The sequence below is a fragment of the Apium graveolens genome, chromosome 10 (genome assembly GCF_009905375.1).
Source record: "Apium graveolens cultivar Ventura chromosome 10, ASM990537v1, whole genome shotgun sequence".
NCBI classification, from domain to species: domain Eukaryota; kingdom Viridiplantae; phylum Streptophyta; class Magnoliopsida; order Apiales; family Apiaceae; genus Apium; species Apium graveolens.
In genome coordinates, this window is record NC_133656.1 from 204,760,322 (window position 1) to 204,766,601 (window position 6,280).

Sequence of the window (6,280 nt, forward strand, 5' to 3'; positions counted from 1 at the left end):
AAAGAACAAAATTATATAGAGAACTGAGTTCTCGATAAGTCTAATTGACTTCTCGACAAGTCATTTTGAGACTTCTCGATAACTCATTTTCTTGACTTCTCGAAGGACTTCTCGACAAGCCTCATTATGACTTCTCGATAAGTCATTGTATAGATCTCGATATATGTTAATTCAAAGAGTTCTCTACAAGTATCCATTCTTAGACTTCTCGATAACTCAGAACTAAAATAATTTAATTCAATAAATTATTTTAGTAAAATACTTTTGATATAAAATCATTCTAATTTTATTTTGATTTATTCAAATAAAAATTGGACAAATGCAGTCCATTCAGGACAAACTGGGTATTTATTTGACATCTCGATAAGTCACCATCTAGTTCTCGTTAAGAGTTAAGACAATGACATATCGATATGTATCTATTCTCTCACGTGACTTTTCAATAAGCAAATCCCGAACGTTTATTTCTACTTCTCGATAAATCATTTTCCTTTTTTTATAAATACCCAGACATCTCGACATAACCCCTCTTTACGCTTCCGAGATCTCAAGTGACCTAGCTTTTACAAATATTAACTGTTCTCTCTCATTTCGAACTCCGTCTCTTTACATCTCGTACCCACTCAAATTCAAACACTTCAAATGGCATCAAACACTGTTAGAGCTTTTATCCCAAAGGAGGGAACCAACTACCTACCATTCACAGATGCAAATCAAGCTCCTGATAATTTTAAAAGCTTTGTCAAGTTTCTATATGAGACATACTTTGCAGGTGCTCTAACTACAAATTCCAGTATGTATATGGATGTTCTCAATGCTTTTTGGAACTCAGCTGTGGTTAGAATACTGGTGCATGAGAATTAAGCTGTATCCATGATGGTTAACTGCTCAATCCAAGGCCAACAGGTGGAATTTACTGAGAATGATGTCAACCTAGCCCTGGGAATTCCTACTAATAAGATGTTGAAGGTACCTACAGAAACGGAACTAGGTGACTTTATGGACTTCATTAACTACAGTGAAAGGATCAACCTTGCTAGCTTTAACAAGAAACATCTAAGGAGGGAACGGACTTTCCTGTTTGATTCAATTGTGAGAGCCTTCACCTGCAGGATGATAGGGTATGATAATATCTCAAGTGTGGTCCAGAAGCTGGTGTTCTCCATGGCTCATAATAGACACATAAATATGGGGCTCTTAATTCTGGAGGAACTCAGCACAAGGCTCACAATGCCTTTGGCCGCAAGAGGTAAGGAAATCTTCTTTCCTAGGATTATAATGTCTACTTTAAATCATAAAGTTCAAGACATTCATTTACTTAATGGCATTGAGAGAACAAAGATAGGAAACTATAAACAAGTGTCCAAAATACTATTTGGCTCACTTATTACAAAAATAGGATACCTTTAAGTCTTAGAATCACTCCATTTATGCTGGAGAGATTCGGGACTTAACCTTACTCTATGCCTGATATGAGGTATACTGTAACATCTAGCACATTTATGGCTCATGTGCCTGTGGAAGAACAAACACAGAAACACCAACAGGGGCCTTCCCAAACTGAGACCCTTTCTTCTCTACCATTAGAAGCTAGGAAACCAACCATTTCATCCTCTCAACAGGGTGGAGTGAGTAAAAAGAAGAGAAAGCAGGCACCCTTGACAATTGTGAATGAGAGTGGTGTGGACCAAACACAACCAGAGTCTACCTTGGTCAAAAAGCCAAAGAAGGTAAAGAGAACTAAGTTGACAACTCAATTAGCTACCTCTGTATCATCGCAAAAGGATGTAGTTGTAAAAGGGAGATTAAAACAGACTCTAGAGGTATCCTCTCAACAGAGTGTTTCTATTTAACAAAGCACTCCTGGGGGGAGCGATCCAATTCAAATGGAGGTCCTCATGTAGGGACAACTCCCCTCAAAATCCTGGATAAAATTGCTTTGTCAATTGAAGCTAGGACTCCAATTGCCAATAATCCTGCTACCGGCGAGGCAAGTCAAGCACATTCAAGTGCCAGTTCTTTGCAAGAAGAAAAGGGGTTGAGGCCATGGTATATGACAATAACCTGGTCAAATCCCCTTCAATTCAAATGGAGGTTCCCATTACTGGTGAACAACACACTGTCACAACCATAGTTTCAACTGTTAGTTCAACTGTGATTTCATTCACAGGGTTACCTACCACCTCTCAACCCTCCACCTCAAACCAAACAGACATCCCATCTACCTCCAACCCCACTCAACAACCTTCACACCTCATCTCATAATGGTTACAGGATGCTCAAACTCAACCAATCACCATGAATGATCTTCTTATGGACCAACTATCTGGCCTTGCAAATATTACCTAACAGCTCCTCACAACTGACATGTCCAATCAGGACTATCAGGCTATTTTGTTGTTATATAAAACAGATGTTGAAGAACAGCAACAAAAATTGTCAATAAAGCTGAACAAGATGGGAATGTAGATGCTTGACTATCTAAGCATTTTAGCCTAGAAATGGATGAGGTTTTGACTAGATTTAGGGAAAAGTATGTCATTATCCTAGGAAGCAATGCCAAGACTCTCAGTCCACAAGAAGTTTATGATGTTATTACAGAAGTCTACAAGGCACAACTCAAGGCTTTTCACCTTATTGGTAAAGCACTACAACAGACATTGAATAACTTCAACACATAATCAGGAGATCGATGAAAGATAAATTGGATGACCTCGTGCCAACTCAAGTAGAAATCAAAAATAAGTTCAATAAATTTATTGAACAAATGGCCAGGTTTGATGTGACCAGTATGGAGCAAAGCATCAAAAATCTAAAGCAATCATTTCTGGCTCTTCATGAAGTTGTCCAAAATTAAATCACAAGTAACAATGACACAAGGGTCAAATTGGATCAACCCCACCAAGCCATATATGAAACATCAGCATTGTTGATAGAGGGAATCAAGGAATCTATTCAAGCAACTTTTGGTGCTCCTCTTTAATCAAACTCATAACAACCAATCTCCACCTTTATAAATCTCCAAATTCAGTCTCTTCAACAAAAAGTATCAAATCTTCAAGCCTCAAATGACTCACTCACAGCTCAGGTCACAGCTCTCACTACTCTAATACAGAGTCAACAAAATGATATAAGGACCCTATAAGACTCCCACAGACATCTCCAAATGCAGAATTATGTCTCTTTGGGAGCTATTTTGGGTGCCTTGAATGTTCCACTACCTGCTCTACCTGAAGCTGTTAGACCAGAAATTCCAACTCCTCTACTCCTGCCTGCTACCAAGACTAAGAAGGAGATAGAAGCTAAAATTCAACAATCCAAATAAGTTGGTCTGCAATCAAAGGAAGCTGGAAAATCTACAACCCCCTCTGGTCAAAGCTCTACACAAGTAAATTTTTTTAAAGATGTTGGAAAAGACAGAATTTAAAAAGCTGTAGAAGAACCTGTCAATACAAGGAGTTCAATAAGCTATTAATGGTGCTAAGAATCTCTCTTCACAACAACTACATCACTTACAACAGAGCATCTCTCTTCATAACAACTACATCACTTACAACAGAGCTTTGTCCAACAACATCAATTTTCTAAGAGTGGTGATAGTAAAGATTGGAAACTTTTTGGAGAAAAAGATAATTGTAAATGTCAATAATTGTGATTTGGACATATGTTGATAAGTGGAATTTATATCCATTTGAAACGCTTCATTTCGGCTTAAGTTGGTGTTTTGGAACTCAAGTATTTGGTATTTTTGATGTGTTTTGTGTATTTACACAGCAGGGCACTAATCAAATGTGGAAAGGAGATTTATAATGATTTTATGCTGATAAGAGATCTGATTTTAAAGTCTGTACCACTCTTAAATTAAAGAGAATCTCGTTATCTTTGCTTGGACTGTTGAATCGCCCAATTCAGAACTCAAGATATGGCCAAAGAAGAAACTATAAAAAATCACAGAGGCAAGGCGTGCCCGCACCTGTTCCAGCGCGCCCTCCAGAATGCTACATAATCTTGTTTTAAGTGGAATTTGATTATTTTAAGAGTCCAGGTCCACTTGGGGCTTATATATAAAGATAAAAAGATGTTTTTATCAACAATGGAGCCAAGGAGAACTTAAAGAACACCTAGAGCATACAAGACGGCTAAGGAGAAGAAGAATTAGTTTCATACTTTTGTATTCTTCGATTTAGACGATACTTTTGGATGCTTGTTTTTAATTTTTTCTAAAACTATTACTTTTATATTCTATCGTAGTATTCTGAACTTATTTATTACCATATTTTCATTGGAACCCATGGTGACGATGTGTTCGATCATGAACTAATCATTGTCATGGGGTTCTAACGGATTTATTTATGGATTTCAATAGTTAATTATTCTAAATCTTTAGTGTGTGGTGATTTATGATTTCCTAGTTTGGTTGTGCTTATTCGTCTTTGATGTGTAGCTAACATCTAAAATTGTTTGTTAATCTCTAGTGAAGCGACAGTGAATATAGAGGTTTAGAACTTACCATGCTAGCATAGGTTTATGTATGAATTGACATGCATGATTCTTAGTGTAATTTTAACCATCTTACACACCCTATGTAATCATAATAGATAACTTGTTCTTAAATCGTAATATTTTCAAATTCTATAGACATATAGGGTTTAAGAATAATTGGTGTCTATTTGGCTTCTATACTGATTGTGGATGCTTAGTAGTAGGGTATACGTATATCAAAAGATAATGTTTACTAATTTCATGTTATCTGATTAGTTATCATCACCATCACATGCTATTGATAAAGACATAAACTTTGAATGAAGTATTTGATAAAGTTAGAATCCCATGTTTTATTCTCATATAAGTAATTCACTTTTTAATCTCTTAGTTAATGCATGCTAGTATAGTCTCTTAAGTAGTTAATCAAATCAAACTTGCTACTTGTCTTAGCTGTGAACGATAATCATACATAGTTGTATAAGTGCATAATTTAAACTTAACATAAACCAGTCTCTTTGGGAACGAACTTGACTTAAATCTTATAGTACTTGTGATCACATACACTTGCATGTATTTTCACGTGCATTTTAGTGCGAACAAGTTTTTGGCGCCGCTGTCGGGGACTCGGTGTTAATTTTTAGTTTATGTGCTTGACATCAGTGGTCGTTAAAGTTCACTGACTCAGATTCTTTTACTTTCACTGTTTATTTGTTTGTATTTTAGGTACTTGAGAGAGCGTGTATGTGAACACGTTCTCAATCTCTTAAGGAAACTATTGAAGAAGTGGAAGAAGAAGTTCTTAAAGAAGTTGATAAATTTGAAGAAGAAAAAGTAATCATTATAATGGGAGATCCAGCTGAAACGAAAGCGTTAAAAGAGTATTCTCAACCAAAGATTATGGACATTCAATTAAGTATTGTCAGGCCAGCCATCGCGGCTAATACCTTCGAGATCAAGCCTGGAACGATCAAGATTGTTCAGAACTCAGTTCAGTTTGGGGGTGCTCCAACAGAAGACCGTAACATGCATATTAGGGACTTCATTGAGATATGTGACACTTTCAAGTTTAACAATGTCTATGAAGATGCTGTGAAATTGAGGTTTTTCCCATTCTCTCTAAGGGATAAGGCTAAGGGATGGTTACACTCTCTACCAGCTGGTTCGATTGCTACTTGGGAAGATCTTGCTCAAAAGTTTTTCACTAAATTCTTCCCTATAGCAAAGACAGCTGCAATCAGGAATGCTCTTACTTAGTTTGTGCAGCAATCAGGGGAATCTCTATGTGAAGCTTGGGAGCGTTATAAGGAGATGCGGAGAAAGTGTCCGTATCATGGAATGCCCGACTGGATGGTGATAAATTGCTTCAATAATAGGTTAGGAGCACAGTCGAGACCTATTCTCGATGCAGCATCAGGTGGAGCTCTATGGTATAAAAGCTATGAGGAAGCTTATGAGCTGATCGAGATGATGGATGCGAATAAATATCAGAAACCAGCCCAGAGAATGCCACAGGGCAAGGTAGCAGGAGTTCTTGAGGTGGATACAACTACGGCTATCACTGTTTATCTAATGGCAATAGCTATGAAATCGATTCTCTATCCAACTATGGAGTTAATCGGATAACCAGTGTTTGTGAGCTGTGTGTAGGTGCGCATGCGACAGAGCATTATTTTATATCTTATCAATCAACTCAGTTTGTGAGCAACTTTCAGAGACCGCAGCAGCCAGTTCCTACCACGTACCATCCTAACAACCGTAATCATCCAAGCTTCAGCTGGAGCAACAATCAGAATGC

General features: G+C 37.3%; 1 non-coding gene across 1 annotated transcript; it reads right to left on the reverse strand.

Moving 5' to 3' along the window:
• Positions 1-5,715: 5,715 nt before the first annotated feature.
• LOC141694792 (small nucleolar RNA R71) lies at positions 5,716-5,822 on the reverse strand. The gene has a single exon (XR_012564075.1). It is a non-coding gene; the product is annotated as a small nucleolar RNA R71 (small nucleolar RNA).
• Positions 5,823-6,280: the final 458 nt, after the last annotated feature.